At 41.6% G+C, this 18,998-nt stretch overlaps 1 long non-coding RNA gene across 1 annotated transcript; it reads left to right on the top strand.

The window, feature by feature from the left end:
- Positions 1–9,582: 9,582 nt before the first annotated feature.
- LOC116094099 lies at positions 9,583–18,273 on the top strand. The gene is made up of 4 exons (XR_004119974.1): positions 9,583–9,640; positions 11,069–11,151; positions 15,314–15,434; positions 17,938–18,273. It is a non-coding gene; the product is annotated as an uncharacterized LOC116094099 (long non-coding RNA).
- Positions 18,274–18,998: the final 725 nt, after the last annotated feature.

Consider the following 18,998-nt stretch of genomic DNA (forward strand, 5'->3'; position numbering starts at 1 on the left):
ATATATATGCATATATATAATCTACGACAGGCCTAAGTAATTGGATGAATAAGACTTCTAAGAATGAGCTTCCTAAAATGATACTCAAGTATCAGTGCTTTGTCTTTGAGAAAATACTGAGTGAATGTTGGATCCCACAGTCTGTGTTTATAAACTCATAATTTAAAAGTCTTAAATCACCTGTATGTTTGAACTTTAACCTCAAATTGAATTGTTCAAAATTTACTATTCAAAGTTACTAGCAAAAGAATGCTCATTGTTGAAGTATTAACTGTGTTGAAAATAATGAAATTATTAATGTTAAGGAAATGATTAGATTACTATATATTCACAAAATGGGATGCCATATAGTTACATATAAAGTAAATTTAAAACTATAGAATTTATATTAATTAATTTTGTGATGGGATCTGGGCATCTGGAATTAGTTTATTGGTATTGCTTCTTGGTGTGGATTTTTGCTGTAACCTTTGACACCTTTTGGATCCTTGCTGCTCTGATCCAATTTGTTGAGGATCAGCAGAATTATACTTGGTATTTAGTTGTGGGGCTACTCTGTGTTGGTTTGTGAATGGAATGTCAGAGGTGGCCTCAGCTAGGGTAGACATAGGTATAACTCTTGAGCAATGGAGTTAAGCCCCTGTAAGTTTAAAGGATTCTCTCTATGAATCTTCATAATTTTGTAGTTGGCCCACTAGTTAGCACTGTGTTCTGCTAGTGGGCCTTGGATATCAGAGATAGCCTTGGGTTGGACTCCATGCAGTGCTGGTGCTACGATAGGAGAGGATGGGGTAACTGATAGGCAAGGAGTGGAGAGAACAGATCTGAGTGACCCACGTGGAGTCTTTGTTGGTCTTCACCTGGTACCTGTACCAGAAGAGGTGGTAGATGAGGTATCTGATAGGCAGGCAGGTGAGGGAATAGGTATGGGCAACCTACCTAGAACTCTAGTGGGACTTCATGAGCTGCTTTGCCAGGCAGTGGTGGATGAGGTAGATAGGCAGGCAGGTAGGAAAGCAGTCTAGGAGGCCTATATTATACCTGCAGTCTAGTCTAGGTGACCCACATATATATAGTGAAGTACAAAGTAGCATTGTCATAAGATCTATTACAGAAATGTCTCAAATTTTTCTATTTAATACCAATATCAACTTGTGAAAATTAATCCAGAGATAACAAACAAAAGTTATTTCAGGAAGAAAATCAATTTCGTCTTAAAGAAGAGCATGGTGTACTCTCTGATCAAGTTAAGAAATGCTCTTCTTCCATCCTCACCTTCACCAAGCCTAGGCAGTAATGGTAGGATGAGGAATGAAAGTTCTCCTAATGAAGAGCCTAAAGAGCCTGGGAATGTTTTCAGAACCATAGCACAGTCTCTTTTCTCATTGTAGATAATTACTCTCAGCTGGAGCTTCTTTGTCTGTGACTACCCCTCAGAGTCCTTCTAACAACATCACAGTACCTCACCTGCCCCTCACAGGGATAATGAGCATCATATCATTTGCAGAGTGAGGGATTCATCAAAACCACCCGAAAGCTAAATAGAAGGAGCTAATGGAAGGTGCTTAGCATTGGCTGTGGGTTCTGGCACCTAAATAAATAATAAGACATAGGGAGACACTCTTATCCTAAATGGGTAAGTGAAAAGTCAGATAATAGACCTACATTAGCATATCCCAAACCTCAGAACAAGTAATTACTAAGGAATATTAATCTATATTTTAGACTTAGAAACTCAGCTTTCACAGCATCAGGCTGAATGCACCCAGCTGAACTAATTAGTTATTTAGATGCACTAAAGTCTCATTTATAAATTCAAGAGATCAAGATTTTTTTAAAAAAAAATTTACAATTTTATTCACTATATGTTTCTTAGGGCTCAAAATACTTGGTAACTATAGACAATACTCTTTTATTATTACCATGACAACTGAAAAATAAAAGTCATTCATTCATTCATTTAGTCATTCAAACATTTATTTTATTGTTTACCCATGTTTTGCTGAATCCAATGATAGAGGCTGATTCTTGAATGACATACAAAATACAAGTAATCCTTGTTCCTATAGTTAAGAGTAATAGTGTAAGGCAAGAAGATAGCTATTGGGTGGTGGTGGGTCATGCCTTTAATCCCAGCACTGGGGTTAAGTTGGGAGACAAAGGGAGGCGGATCTCCAAGTTTGAGGCCAGTCTGGTTTACAGAGTGTGTTCCAAAACAGCAAACACAGGGGAACCCCCATCTTAAAGAACAAAAAACAAATAAACAAAAAGGGTTTTTAAGTGTCTGTGAAGTGCTGTGAAAGTCCTTCATGACCAAGACAAAAGGCAACTCTTATAAAGGAAAATACTTAACTGGGGCTGGTTTATACTTTCAAAGGTTTAGTCCATTATCATCATGGTGGGAAGTGTGGTAGCACACAGGCTGACATGGTGCTGGAGAAGGAGCTGAGAGTTCTACATCTTGACCTGTAGGCAGGAAGGAGACTGTATGACTGCTAATCTAGGCCTAGTGCTGGAAGCTTCTAGCCTCTGTATTATCTTATCTAGGCCTAGAATATTCTCAGCCTCTGAGACTTGCTGTTGAATAATCTTACTCCTTCCTAGTTCTTTCTGAACGCTGGCTGGCTGATTTAACTCAGCTGTTCTGGCTCAAACTCTTCTCCAAGTTAATTGATTCAATCTGGCATCCCCTGGCTTCTCCTGAATTGCTCTGCCTGGCCTTGTACTCACTTTGGCAATCTGTTCTAATCTTCTGGCTCCTTCTCAGTCTCTGGCTTGTTCTGTGTTTACCTGTTTCTACCTGTTTCTCTCTCTCTCTCTCTCTCTCTCTCTCTCTCTCTCTCTCTCTCTCTCTCTCTCTGCAACTTGTCTCTGTATATCTGTCCCAGTAAAACTGCCCCTCTCTCTGCACTGCTCTCTCTCGTCACCCCTCTTCCTCTCTGTTCTCATGAGAGTAGGGCATATCTTGTTTTGCCAAATCTTTCTCTGATTCATCGCTTTGTCTGCCACTCAATTAGACATCATTTTCAAATATGGTTGCTTCCTTTTACAAACTAACTTTACCTTCATTGTTTGAGATTAAAGGTGTGTACCAAGGGTGTGTCTATATTCCAGCCAGAGCAGAGTAAGTGCTGAAAGGAAAAATTAAAGCTTTAGACCTGTGCTGACTAGGAAGAAAAGTTATGGGCCTAAGAATCCATCACAAGCTGGCCCACATAGGCCTGGGAAGGAGCAAGCAAGTTGTTAGATATCATAAGAGCTGGCAGGTCAAGAAGACATAAAACTATAAACATAGAGGAAAACATGTCTAGGCAAACGAGGACATGTCCAAGGCCCGGGACTGCAAAGACGTGCCTGGCAGACACTAAGTAATGGACCATCTGGTCCTCTTAGATATGGTTTAAGGTCAGATGCTTTGTTGACTCAGATTAACACCAACCTTAGGAATTTTCCACTCTGTTCTGCACGTAATAGTTAATATTTGAACTAGCCAATCATGTATGACCACACTGATCCCTTTGTTCCCTCAGACCTTTTCCCTATATAAACCCCTAACTTTCAAGCCTCGGGGGGTCGGCTCCACTATCTCCTGCGTGAGATAGGTGTGGTGCCGAACCAGGGTGCCCTTAAATTAAAAATACCTCTTGTAATTACATCAAGATGGTCTCTTGTGATTCTTGGGTATATGTCCTCCCGAGATTTGAGTGGGGGTCTCCCCTGGGGGTCTTTCAGTGCTAAGGCTGAGCCACACCAGCACTAGAAACAGGTTTTTCCAGGAAACAATACAATCTTGGGGTTCACAGTGTGATCAAATATTTTGCAAGACTCTAGGGGTTTATACCTATTCAAATCACCACAGCTATAAAGAATTATGATTGATGTATGCTACAAAGAAAAATTGTAAAATGTGATGAGCAGACAGAGGTCAAGACGTCTATATTTGGTTTTAATAAGTTATGATTCTTGTGAGTGACAGAAATTCAAATTTAGGTTTAAAAAAGGAAATGCAAGAGGGAATATAACAGGTACAGTACTCTGTGTTTTCTAAAACTCAGCCTGGAATAGGAGGTAAGTTGTTGACAATTTTGGGGAAAAGTAAAGCCCAACAAAGGTGAGGGAGAAGGAAATTAGGGAAGCACAGATAGGAGGGACTATGACATGGAGCATTGTCATGCTGGCCTTGAGCACATCAAGCCTGGGGGAAAACAAGGTCAAAAAATAGGTGAGTTAAAAAGACGTCTCTTGGGAGGTTGCAATGGCGCAACCTCAGAAGGAATGGAGAGTCTGTGATTCTCTGTGTCCTGAGTAATCAGTTCTCAACTTGTAGGTTGTGACCTTGAAGGACCCATTCATTCACAGGGGTCACTTAAGACCCTCAGAAAACACAGACACCGCAATTCATAACAGTAGCAAAATTACAGTTGCTAGTTAAGAAGTAGCAATAAAAATAACTTTGTAGTTGGGGGTCACCACACATGAAAAACTATGTTAAAGGATCACAGCATTGCGGAGGTTGAGAGCCACTGCCCTAGAAAGTTTAAAGTGCCCATAAATGGAGTGAAGAACTTGTGCAAACTGTGGCAGAGCTAGATTCCCCTTAAAGAGAGCTTCTCAACTGTGCATTGATGGCGCACACCTTTAATCCCAGCACTCAAGAGGCAGAGGCTTGCAGATCTCTGAGTTCAAAGCCAGCCTGGTTTATAGAGTGAGTCTCAGGCTAGCCAGGGCCACAGAGAGAAACCCTGTTTTGAAAAGCAAAAAACAGAGATAAAAATAGATGAAAGATAGATAAGATAGATAGATAGATAGATAGATAGATAGATAGATAGATAGATAGATAGATGATAGATTATAGATAGATGACAGACAGACAGACAGACAAACAGATGCATGGGTGCTAGTGCATTTCAACTGCTGCAGCATGTGACACACTGACTGGGATGACGGTGATGATGGCTGAGGCTGCTGAAATCCATATCACTTATTCCTCACTATCGTAGTCTCCTCTCTGCCCTCAGATGTCTTCATTTGCACTAGTTTGGTCTAAAAATATTACTTGATAGAGGAAGTACGAGGCCTGCGGGAGAAGACAAGCACTCCCTGGTGCCTTTGTATGGTGACTGGGTCCGGCTTCTGATTGCACGGGGTACTGAGATACATGTACACCTGGCTTGCTTTTTATTCTGGAACAGGGAAGCGATTCTCTGAGGCTGAAGAAGGCTGGCAGTGAAGTCATCTGAAGGTGTGTGGCCATAACTGCTCATCACAATGTATGAAGATAGGGAAGGTTTCTGGATGCAGTTCTTGGAGACATAGGGAAATTAATTTGCTCTCTCCTGGCTTTTGTTTGTTTTGTTTTTAAATATCTTATTCACTCATGACACATTCATCTAATTGACACAAATGTCTCTGCATTCAGTGAGCTTCCGTAGATGATCGGGGCAAAGGTTTCCCATCAAAGGTCAAAGGGAGAAAGCTGAGACTCATTGACAGTCTAACTTTTTAAACTTGAATCTGCAATATTGCCACTGATGGTCACATTGCTAAATTCTCAGCTCCCTGCCAGGAAGGGAGTTTTAAAGATTTATCAGAGGAAATCTGTAAATGACTCTTGTGTGTGGATTCCTGCTCAGATGTTTTCTTTGTGTCTTTGTCTGAGCTGCTGTCTGACTTTTGCTGTGCATCAAGACCAGTATTTAGGCTTCATTTGGCTCAGCTCACCATGCACTGCCTGAAACATCTCTGTCTATTATAATATTTATTTTCTTCTCTAGGGCATCTTTCTGAAATTGTATCACTGGGGCTAAAGTGATGGCTTTGAGGTTAAAAGTGCTTACTGCTCTTGCAGGGGACCTGAGTTTGGCTTCCAGCACCCACATCAGGGGATTCATAACCACCTCTGTACTGGCTGGTTTTGTGTGCCAACTTGACACAGGCTGGAGTTATCACAGAGAAGGGAGTTTCAGTTGGGGAAGTGCCTCCATGAGATCCAGCTGTGGGGCATTTTCTCAATTAGTGATCAAGGGGGTAGGGCCCCTTGTGGGTGGTGCCATCCCTGGGCTGGAAGTCTTGGGTTCTATAAGAAAACAGGCTGAGCAAGCCAGGAGAAGCAAGCCAGTAAGAAACATCTCTCCATGGCCTCTGCATCAGCTCCTGCTTCCTGACCTGCTTGAGTTCCAGTTCTGACTTCTTCTGGTGATCAACAGCAATGTGGAAGTAAGCTAAATAAACCCTTTCCTCCCCAACTTGCTTCTTGGTCATGATGTTTGTGCAGGAATAGAAACCCTGACTAAGACAACCTCTTACTCCAGTACCAAGTATCTGACACCTTTTCTGGACTTCATGGTCACTAAGCATGCACATAGTACACAGACTTAAGTAAAGAGAAAACACTAATACACATTAAAAAAGAAAAAAGAAAAACCAGAACAGGGCATGGTGGACCACACATTTAGTCCCAGCACTCATAACAGGAGGCAGATGGATCTCTTGTGAGTTCAAGGTTAGCCTGCTCTACATGGTGAGTTCCAAGCCAGCCAGGGATACATAGTGAGACCCTGTCAAAAAATAAACAAAACAAAAACCTCAAAATCAAACGAACCAAAGGGAAACAAAATAACCCCCACAGAGTCCCACCTGGTTGGTTTTACTGTCTGTCCATGCTAAGATCCTCACTTCATAATAAGAAGCCTCAGTGTGGTAAAAACCTGGCAGCTCACTTCACAAAGTTGGGAGCCAGCTCTGAGTGACTGCAAAGCACAGCTTTTAATCCCCAAGGCAAGCAAGTTTGTCCATCTCTTTTTTGAGGATCCAGCAAGGTGCGATCTTCCCTGTCATTTAGGTCTGATCTTCCCCTTTGTTCCTTACCCGTGTCTCTTTCAGCAGCAGCAACAACAAATTCCAGACTTTACATCTCTACACCTTACATCCTGTTTGGTTTAAGCCTTATTAAGTGCATAACCTTGTGGGCAAACGTGGTTGTTAGTAATTGTCTACTCTAAATGTGTGTGTGCGTGTGCGTGTGCGTGTGCGTGAGTGTGTGTGTGTATGTGTGTGTGTGTGTGTGTTTGGGGGGATATCTAGACTAGCTGACACTAGAAAGGGTCCAGAATTTACCAGTATTTGTAACTAAGTTGGCTGGAAGGACTTTTGAAAATGAGGCATTAATTTTTAGTTCCTACAAGTCCAAAAGGAAACCCTTACTTCACTAGGGTGAGAGACAGTCTGTTCTGGACTCATGTGTGGGTGATTGAGGCCCAGGAACACAGATTTAGGTTGCCTCCAATTCCATGTCCCAACCCTGGAATAGTTTCATGGAGATGTCATAGTAGCAGAACAAAGAAGTTACACATCGAGACACGTTCAAACTGTAGAAACGTCAGGTAAGTGGTCCCAGCAAAGCTGGGCCTTGGATGCTAGCTAACTAACAGCTGTCTCAGCCCACTGCACATGGGAAACCAGGGCTGTGCTCCTACCTTCCAAAGGATTAATGTAGCAGTCACAAAGATGTTAGTTTGTGTATAGGAAGGCAATCAATGGCTGTGCGGCTGGGTAAAGATGCTCCAGGATCGTTTGGCCCTGTACTTGCACCGTTCCAATGTCTAGACACCATTAAACCTTGCAGAAGAGGGGTCAGTGGAAGGTACAATTCCTTTCAAGCACTTTGCTTCATAGTACAGTAGTTACATAGAAGATGTGCATAGTTTTGAGCTTACTATTTTAAAATGGTTGCTATGATACCTAAATGAGATCGTTGGATGATACCTGAGGGGCACCTGGCAGGACTGCAATCAATAATGTGAGGTGTAGATCACAGCCAGGCTGTACATGAAGACTGGGGAAAGGAATGAGGTCCCACCCAAAGTCACATGCATTTAGTCATTAGATTGAGTTTACTACTATTTTAGAATAACAATAGCTACAATAAAAATATATAGGAGGAAAATTAAAAATTTTTTTCATTTTAGAAAAAATGAAAGGAATATATTCTCTGCGTCAGCAACCCTTAGAGAAGATGTTCATCGTGCTGGTGAGTTTCCTATCAGACTCCAGGCTGAGACCCCCACCCCTTCCTATGTGCCCACAATGACCCTCTTTCCAGCTTGCAGCAGTTGGAAATAGAAGAGATTATGCAGTGGAAGCTCCAGGAAAGCAGAGAGTTCTAGAAAGTGTTGGAAGTAACAGCTCTGGTGCTGAGTACCACTGTCTGGCAGAGGGAGAAGATACAGGGGACATTTGGCTTCACACTATGCAAATTTCTCTGTTTATAGGTATGGTTAGGAAAGGGGTTATTTTTATGACTTATGTATAAATCAGAATATGGGTAAATAGGAATATGTGTAAATAGCAGGACTATGTGTAAATAGTAGGACTATGTGTGAATAGTAGGACTATGTGTGGCTAGTAGGACTCTGTGTAAATAGTAGGACTGTGAAAATAGTAGGACTATGTGTAAATAGTAGGACTATGTGTGACTAGTAGGACTCTGTGTAAATAGTAGGACTGTGTAAATAGTAGGACTATGTGTCAATGGTAGGTAAGTATAGGACTACGTGTAAGTAGTAGTAGGTCTATGTGTAAATATAGGACTACGTGTAAGTAGTAGGTCTATGTGTAAATATAGGACTATGTGTAAGTAGTAGGTCTATGTGTAAGTATAGGACTATGTGTAAGTAGTAGGACTATGTGTAAGTAGCAGGACCATAGTTCTGTCACCTGCTTATAATCTTTTTAAGACTCTCTCAAAGTTGTAGAGATACTGTAGAGAAAACACCAAGACGTTAACAACACTCTGCAGAAATAATGAAGTTTTGTTGTTTAGACCTGGCATTTTTGTAGAGCTCTAGTATTGGTACTGTGTGAGTTCACTGATATGAAGTACATAAATGTTCTCTTTACTCGTGCTATCCCATTGACAGCAGGGAGAGGTCAGAGACACAGATCCAGACAGTCGCCTTCACTAAGCTGAGATGTTCCCCTAGACTTTTGGGGATCTTGTCTCAGGCCACACATGGGTTATAGCTTTGTCACTGAAGCAATTTTCAGGACTAGACAATTTAGTGAAGCAGAGTCGGTGATTTTACAAGGTATCTTAATATAGACTTGGGAACAAGGGTCAAAAGGAAGAGATGTACTCAGAAGAAAGTATGATTTACTTAAGTGGGATCTGTGCTTCCCATGGAGAGTAGGGTAAAGTAGGATGTACCTACCATGTGTGGGTACAGGTTTCTGATAGAGTGAACAGTGTTTCAGCATTAGTCACATGTGTCCTGTAGGTGCCTCTCAAGTTACATCTCAAAAGGTTGCTTTAGAGTGCTTTAAGTTGGGAGAATATTAGACAAAACAACATATTTAAAAGCATAAAGCAAAGGAGAGGCTTTCCTCTAACCCCTGTGAGGATCTTTCCTACAACTAAAAATAAGAGAGCTGGGGACAGAATGAGGAGGCCACTGTGAGGTGTGGTGGACTGGATGAGAACCATTGTGAGGTATGGTGGACTGATAAAAACCACTGTGAGGTATGGTGGACTGAATGAGAACCATTGTGAGGTGTGGTGGACTGATAAAAACCACTGTGAGGTGTGGTAGACTGGATAAGAACCAGTGTGAGGTATGGTGGACTGAATGAGAACCACTGTGAGGTATGGTAGACTGATAAGAACCATTGTGAAGTATGGTGGACTGGATAAGAAATGTCCCCATGGACTTGGGTATTCGAATACTTGGCTCCCAGTCCGTGACTCTGACTGGAAGTGCATTCTTGCTGAAGAACATCACTAGATGTTTGAGATGAGATAGCCTTGCCCTACCTAAGGTTGTCTCTCTCTGTTTCATGTTTGTGGCTATAGATGGGATCTCTCAGGGAGATGATCTTGCCACTATGTCTACAACTTGTGGCCATACCTCCTCCTGGCCATGATGAACTCTTATTCCTCTGGAATTACATGTAGAATAATCTATCATCATCATCATCATCATCATCATCATCATCATTATTGTCATGGTTTTATCACAGTACCAGAGAGGCAACTAATACAAGAGAGGTGGGAGTTGGGTAGTCATCCCCAGTGGGGCCTTTGGAAAAATCCCATGAACAAAGGAAATTTATTTTGTAATTTTTTGGCATTGTATTTTCCAGGGCTAGTGGGAAGTTTTATACTATGTGACTTGGTGTGGTATAGCCTACATAACAAAGGAACATGGAGGATCCAGATAAGGAAGGATTATAAGTTAGGAGCTATAAAACCTCAGCATAGAATAGCCTCTTAATGCTCAGTCTCAGTGACCTGATTTCTTCAGGCTGTGAGATTTGGTTTGTAAGAATGATTGTTGGGGAATGCTCTAACACACACACACACACACACACACACACACACACCATCCCCTCTCATTTGATAAGTGACGAGATAAGGTGACTCTTGAGATGTCTTGGATAGAATTACAACATGATAAAGGGAAACCAGAAGCTAAGAGGTTTGTTCTTAGCAAACAAAGGGTTTAGTACAGGCCATTTCCCTGTAAATGGGGCTTCTGATGGGATTCCTAGAAAGCTGTGGGTTCCTGGCTGAGAATGGTTTTAACAAGTTGTTAATTGTGCTAAAGTTCCTACCTTTCTACTGCTGGCAAAGATTTCAACTGGATTCCAGAGTGAGGGGGCCTCTTTCTCTTTACTGCGCACTCAAGTTTCCCTGCCTTTCAATCCTGCCTTACAATTTTCTAAAGAATGGGTGTCTTTCCTAGAAGAAGAAATGTAGAGATAATCTCTTGTGCAGTGTGTAAAACCATTCACCTGTCAACAAAAAATGTGTCGGCCAATAAGCTGAAGCAGGATCAGAAGACGGGGCATTTGACAGAGGGGGCAGGGGATTCTGGGAAATAGTGAGGTGGGAAGAATTCATCCCAGAATGCTGACAGAGACAGATGCATGAAATCTGAGCAGAGGAAACCAGCCACGTGACAGAACTTAGATTAGAATAAATAGGATACTAAGTTATGCGTTAGCCGAGAACAGGCAAAGCTTTGGCATAGGCATTTGTAAATATATCTAAGACTCGGAGTCATTATTCCAGGAGCTTGAGGCTGGAGGAAAAACACGCGGTGACAGATGGAACCAACTACAGGAGAAAGTCTTGCAACTGTGTTCCTGTGGGAAGTGAGTCTCCTATATCTGCTGCTGATCTACCACAACTTGGGAGTCTCTGAATTAATGGCACCTTTTATGTGATAATGAGTTGACTGATGACTGGAAGCTCCTTCTGTAGGTAGAATCTGGTCCCTAGAAACACCAAGGCAGCATAAGAATGCTGGGACTCATAGCCCCATCTTAAAGAAGGGAGGGAAGAAAACTGAAGGGTTAGTTGATCAGGAATTGGCAATGTTTAAAATCAGTTATGGGTATGTAATGAAGATAACTTAAACCCCCCCCCAAATAGAAACCAAGGATTTAGAGAAAGTACTGTAGTCCTACAACCCTATCTTACCTTGAAAATATATTTTTCATCTATATTCTTTGTGATAAGCTTTAAAATAACCTAGTAAATGTGTTTCCTTGCATGCGGTGGGGAGCACAAATTATTCAAAATCAAGAAGGGAATCGGGAACTCTGACATAGCTGGGTGTTCAGAAGAACAAGTCAAGTAACTTCTTTTGGTATCTAGAGTAAGGTAGCAGAAGTCAGGGACCCAGCCTTCACGTTCTGAGGCCTGATGCTGTTTGCAGACAGACCGTGTCAGAGCTGGGTCAGATCAGCAGCTACTCAACCGGCACCCACTGCTGTGAGACTGACTGCCTGTTTGATGGCAGAGGTGGGGAAGAGCATAGAGTGTAGTGTGGAGTGGAAGGGATCACACCAGAGGTTAACGTTATGAAAGGCAGCCCCAGGCAGCCCAGCAGCTTTCTCTGTGTGGGCTTCATTCATCCAAGAGATGTTCAGAAAGCCCTAGCTATAAGAGGAGAGAGAAGTAGATACTATGTAATGACTCCTTAGAGATCACCAAGCCCCATCTGTTCAGGTCTTGGGGCTGGACTACAGTCTACATCTGGCACAACTCCAAGTTTGAATCATCTTTCAATAAACAACCTTCTTTCCTGTAAGTATCCCTGTGTCTTTGTACAATTCACTGTGAAGAGGCAGGAGAACCTGGAAATTCCAGCAGCCATGCTCCAGACCCAGATCCATGCCTGCAACAGGGACAGGTGTCTTAGGGTCTCAGAAACCTTTATATTGATTGTGGTTGTGTTAGTTTGTGTGTGTGTGTGTGTGTGTGTGTGTGTGTGTGTGTGTGTGTGTGATGATTACTCTTGACTGCAACTTGGTGAAATTTAGAATCACTATGGGAAAAGAAATCTCTGGATACATCTGTGAGGCATTGTCTAGATTTGGTTAATTGAGGAGGCAAGACTCATCCTAAATGTGGGTGCTACCATTTCAGGGACTAGGGCACCTGGCTGAATGGAGAGGAGAATCCAAGCTGAGTTTAAGCATGGTGTGCTCTGCTTCCTGACTGTGCATGCGATATGCTCAGTTGCATCAAACTCCAGACTATTACTTCCTTGTCATAACGGACTGCACCCTTGAATTGTGAGCCAGTATGAATCTCTCCTCCATTACGCTGCTTCCGGTCAATGCTTGGTCACAGAAACAAGAAAAGTAATGAATACAGTGGCCTAGGGTAGGTGGAAGCAGAGAGTTTGTGTTTTCAACCCAGTAGCTCTTTGTCTACGGCAGCGTCCCTTTGAACTGAATATCATTAAGGATTCACTTCGATATCAGTTAGGAGAAGGTCATGTTAAGTATAGTGGGGAAGATGAGAAAGATACTGAAGAGAAAGAGCCAAACATGAGATTCCAGAGGTGTGAAGATTAACATGAAAGAAGCCAGTTGGCGAAAGACTAAGCCCCTCCCACTGCTGCTTACATATAACAAAACAGGGCACATGTACAAAAGCCCCATGAGCCTGTAAGTGTGGGGAAAGGATGCTTCATGAGTATCATCAAGGATCAGTGCAGGGTTTTTGTGTGTTGGTCTATCCTTGATCTACTGACTACTTCCCTCCCCCCAAATGCCTTTTTCTTCATTAGTAGACCATCTATTTCTGTCACTACCTATGTGTCCCCTGACAAATTCTTTGTTGTGGTATGGAGGAATCTGGAAATCTGTGTGTACCACCTAGATTTAGATCCACAGCTATAGCAGAACTGAGTCTACACAACCTGAGAGGTAAATAAATGATGGAGATCATATAGATACTACAAATTCTAGTTGATTCCTTCTGTTAGACTGGGATTGATGGAGGAGACATGGGAATAATAGAAGTACACAGCCATCTCCAGAAGCAGAATTGCTTTCACTGGAACAACTGAAGAGCCATAGTGTCTCTGAGTGTGTGTGTGTGTGTGTGTGTGTGTGTGTGTGTGTGTGTGTGTGTGTATGTGTGTGTGTGTTGAGGATTCACTAGACAAAAAAGGTTGGGATAGAAGATTCTATCTGCGAGTCAATTCTTCAGCAACCTCAAAAGTGATAGATACAACTCAAATAGGTATATTGATCCTCTTATCAGAAATGTCCCAGAACCTGACAGCTCACAGGTGTTGTCAGTAAGGTCAAATTTCCTGTGCAGGCTTCTAAGTCTACCTGCGGCTTTATGTCATTAAAGCCTTTCACCTACAATGTTCACCAGGGGTTCCAAGTTTGGTAAGAAATCAGGATTTTATAAGGAATAGACTCTAGCATCAGTCCCAGTTAGGAATCAGAATAGTGACATCTGGTAGTGCTAATTAAGCAAAAGCTCTATAGCACACCATCTTGAAAAGCACAGTACAGCCAACTGTGTATTCATACTGAAACCAAACACGTGAGTGTATATGAAGCCCAAACAAGCAAAGCAGCTAAGAAATAGGGTGGGAAAGATATATTAGCCGAGCACTTAAAGAGAGCATGGTTATTTCTAAAGCAACCCCTTCTAGACAAAAGCAGTGTAGGGTTTTATCTGGAAAGCTTATGCATACTCATATGGGAAAGGGCTTTAGAGGCAGGCACACTGCTGGTTACTGTTAGCTAAGGAGTAGATCGCTGGGCATGCACTGTTTAAGGGCATTCTGCATAGAGCTCAGTGAGGAAGGATATCGCAATGTTGTTAGACACACTCAGCTCAAGGTAATGTGATGAATGTCCACAAGGTCAAAATGGCTTCAAAGAACACTTTGGGATACACTCAGATTGCCACCATAAATATCACAGACAAGAGTGCCTCTGGGCATGCTCAGTTTATATCAGTTTTAGAGAACAAAAAAGAAAAGACTTATAGGTACATTAATATAAACTTTGCCTCAATTAGATTTTAAAAAGCTTTGAAAAGTATATTAACTTTAATGTGTGAGAAGGCATTGGAATGAAAATCAAATTGTAATATATTCAGCATTCCCCCACCTTTCCCTTTCACTGAGAATTTCTTGTTTTTTTTATCATCAGATAAACTGAACATTAAAGTCTAAGGACACCCGATAAGGTAGAATATGCCTATAACCCAAACATTCAGAGACAGGCAGGATTGTTGAAAGTCTGAGGCCTGCCTGGTCTACACTGGGAGTTCTAGGCCAGCCAATACTACAAAATAAAGCCAGGTCAAATACCAAAGAAAACCCCACAAAACCAACTAACCAGGGCTCATAGTGGCTCACAGAGCCTGAACTGACAATCAGGGAGCCTGCATGGGTCTGACCTAGGCCCTCTACATATATGTTACGGTTGTGTACCTTAGCCTTCTTGTGGGACTCCTAACGGTGGGAGCAGGGGCTGTGTCTGACTCTTGACTGCTTTGAGGACCCCTTTCTTCCCACTGGATTTCCTGGTCCAGACTTAATATGAGGGAAATGCTTATTCTTACTGTAACCTGACATACCATGTTTGGTTGATATCTATGGGAGGCCTGCCCTTTTCTGAAGAGAAACAGAGGAATAGATCAGGGGCTCAAGAGGGAACTGCATTTGGATATGACATTATATTAGAGAATAATTTTTTAAAGAGCAGAAAAAGAATTCATTAAGATAATTAAAAATTTAAAATCACTTAAAGATACTGCCAAGAAGATTTTACAGGGTATATTTGAGAGTGACTTGAGGATGCTACACGACTTCTCAGATGCTCAAGGTGCCCACATTGTCAATGTATTGAGTAATAATAGAACGTAAAGAAAAAACACAGAATTTGCAATTGTAAGGTTTTCTTAAGATTAAAAAGCTCTCTCTCTCTCTCTCTCTCTCTCTCTCTCTCTCTCTCTCTCTCTCTCTCTCTCTGTGTGTGTGTGTGTATTCAGTACAGAAGCCTTTGGAGAACAGAAAAGGGTATCTGCCCTCCAGTTGGTCGTGAAAGCTGAACTCAGGTCCTCTGCAAGATCATCCAGCACTCTTAACTCTTGAGCCACCTCTCCAGTCTCAGTAAGTATTTTTAAACAGTGATACTTTTAACCGGGCAGTGGTGGCGCACGCCTTTAATCCCAGCACTTGGGAAGCAGAGGCAGGCGGATTTCTGAGTTTGAGGCCAGCCTGGTCTACAGAGTGAGTTCCAGGACAGCCAGGGCTACACAGAGAAACCCTGTCTTGCAAAAAAACAAAAACACAAAACAAAACAAAATAAAACAAAATCCAGTGATATTTTTATTGTTTAGTTAGTTAAACTCTTGAGACACTGTCAAGTGCTTTTATAAAAGTACCACACCATATTTGAGCCTTTTGGCTGATTGTCTAACTTCTTTCTATGTACTTAGTTACAAAGCAAATTTATTTCATTTATGTATTCAATGATTATTATTAAGTCATTCTTAATAAAAGATATAAATTTGTTTTTTTTAAAGCAGTAAAATACTCTATTTCACCCCAAATCACAGTTCTTTTGGACACATATCACCTTATATCACCTTAACTGGTTAGTAGTTTGACTTATCTAACTAAAGGAATAGATGGCTATTCCACAACTTCAACTCATAGTGAGGAACATATCCAGGCAGCATGAATATGAGTTTGAAGAATACTGTATTGCTACCAATTGCTTGCTATGCTCTGTGCTTTCTCACTTTCCTGCCAGAGCTAGGCAGTTCTGACTACATGTGGAGGGTATTTCTCAGTGTGCTTAGACTTTTAATGTCCAGAGCAGCCAGAAAGCTGATTGCTGTGTGTATCGTGTGTATTTTTATAAATACAAATGAGGTTTATACTCTATTGTGATTGGTTATTTGTGCTAGGAGAAGACGGGAGAAGAACTTACATAAATCATTAGGGAAAAACTGAGAATCACAATTAAAGAGAAAAATAGCATTTGTTATCAGTTATTGGCACCAGATCACCAGATTGAACCTATGAGATATTAGATAAAAAGTCACTACCTTCAAGAAATATGATAACAACTTGGGTGTGTTTCCTTAGAATAGAGTGGGGATATCTTCATAATTGTAAACTTTTTAGAGAATCATGTGTAAAACATACACCAGAATTCAAATATTAACATTTTTTCTCAAAAACCTCTTAAAATTCATAAGCACTTGCCTTATACACATTGAAGGACTGGAATTTCTTGACCAACATGTTTAGTCTTCTGATACGTCACAGATTCTTAAAAATACATTAACATTACAGTTATACAAAAAATTAAAAATACAAATTATTTCTAAACAGGTGAAAGATACTAATGCCATGTGCTTTCTTACTTCATCATCTCTATCCTACCTTTCCCAACCAAAGATTTTTATCATTAAGTATAATTTTAGTATTTTGATATAATGCTGGCTTTTAAATATTAGGAATCTGCTTAATTGCTAGTTACAGAGACCTGAAGTAACAAAGGCTTAGGCTGTTAATTATTTTGATTTTCACCTAAGAAGATGTCTTACCCAGGTGTAGATGCTGAGTCTCACCTGCTAGGTAGACACTGTATGTCCAATGGTACAGCAGTGAGTGACATGTCTCCTATGGATGCAACCAGCCACTGAGAATGGCTCCACAGGGTTCAATCCATGACTGATACTATAAGTCTGGTCAAAAGCCCCAGGCCATGAATGGCTCAGGCCCAAAGGGGAATCTCTCTCAGTTGTGTTAAATGGATGTGTTTACGCTGGCAGCCACTCATGAGTGCTGCTTCCAGCTTGATTAGAGATGTTTCTTTTTCCCTGGTGGATGATGCTTAGTGCAGAGAGTGAGTGACGGTTGAGTTATCGGTCCTAAGTGGTATATGTATATTGTTGAAAGAGCATTCTTGGTGTCATACAAGGAACTCATAAGCAGAGCGACAGTATCTCAGCCAGGCAACTTTTGTTTGAAAAATAGTGTGCTGGGAACCAAACCAGGCTAGTGAGCCAACCGCCAAAATGACTTTTATCCCTTTTATCCCTGACATATGTGGTGACTACATCTCATTCTAGTAGTGGGAGCTCAGCCATACAATCTGACATAATTGGCTAATTGATACAAAGGGAGAGGGGGGAGCTCAGTAACACGGGCCCTTGCACTGTTTCTCAAAACTCCCTGTCCCTCTTTATTATACATTACACGTCTATTACTTTTTGTATTGTGTTGTCTGTTCCTCTGAAGTGGTAACCCCGACTTCCACTAAGGGATTAGGCAATGATAGAAAAAAAAATTCAGTGTGCTTGAATCTTACTAGAAGAGGAACTAAAATAGTCATTGGAGGTAGATGGATGGAGGGAACTGGGTAGGAGAGGGGATGGGGAGAAGAATGGCAGAGGGGATCAGGTGTAGGGAGGGCTGGGGAGAGAGACAGGAGAGTGAAATCCATGGTCAGGGTGGGGGTACATCTCTAGGTCGTGCCAGAGACCTGGATTGGGAAGGCTCCAAGGAGTCTTTGAGGGTGATTAGTCCAATTTGAGATTCATCCCATGGGCAAGAACCAATCCCTGATACTATTAATGATACTCTGTTATGTTTGCAGACAAGAGCCTAGCATAACTGTCCTCTGAGAGGCTCCACCCAGCAGCTGACTGAAACAGATGGAAAGACCCACAAACAAACATTAGACGGAGCTTGGAGAGTCTCGTGGACGAATTGGGGGAAGGAATGAGGAATTCCATAAGAAAACCAACAGAGTCAACAAACCTGGACACTTTGGGGCTCCCAGAAACTGAACCACCAACGAAAGAGCATGTTTGGGCTGGACATAGCCTCCCCAACCACTCCATATTTGTAATAGATGTGCAGCTTGGTCTTTGTATGGGTCCCCAACCAACTGGAGCAGGGGCTGTCCCTGACTCTGTTGCCTGCCTGTGGACCCTCTTCCCCTAACTGGGCTGCCTTGTCTAGCCTCTGTGGGACAGGATGTGCCTAGTCCTGCTGTGGCTTGATGTGCCAGGATGGGTTGGTACCCAGGGAGAACTTCCCCCTTCTCAGAGGAGGGGAGAGGGCTCTGGGAGGTGGAAACTGGGAGGAGGAGGGCTGCAATCAGGATGTAGAGTGAATAAATAGATTAAAGGAAAAAATTTCAGTGCTAATTTAAAAAGTTATTTCTCCTTTTTGAGATTGTAATATAATTACATTATTTATTCACTTTTTCCTCCATCCAAACCCTCTCATATACCCCTCCCTGCTCTTTGTCAAATTCATGACTTATTTTTCATCATTAGTTGTTGCTGAATGCATATGTATATATATGTATGCATATGTCTATATACATATATAAGCATGTATATTTACATATACATATGTATACATATTTTTACACATACACATACATTCTAAATATAACCTCCTCTGTCTGTATAATGTTCTTTGCCTGTTTTTAGACTGACCACTAATATCAATTTAGTCTATGGTACCTTCTACACCTGAGATTCTCTCTTCTATCTCTTGTACTTTGTTAGTAAAGCTTGTGTCTGTACTTCCTGTTCTCTTTTCTAGGTTTTTTATCTCCAAGGTTGCCTTCCTTTGTGTTTTCTTTATTGTTTCTATTTCCGTTTTTAGGTCTTGGACCATTTTGTTCATTTCCTTCACCTGTTT

Source organism: Mastomys coucha, unplaced genomic scaffold, assembly GCF_008632895.1.
Source record: "Mastomys coucha isolate ucsf_1 unplaced genomic scaffold, UCSF_Mcou_1 pScaffold16, whole genome shotgun sequence".
NCBI lineage: Eukaryota > Metazoa > Chordata > Mammalia > Rodentia > Muridae > Mastomys > Mastomys coucha.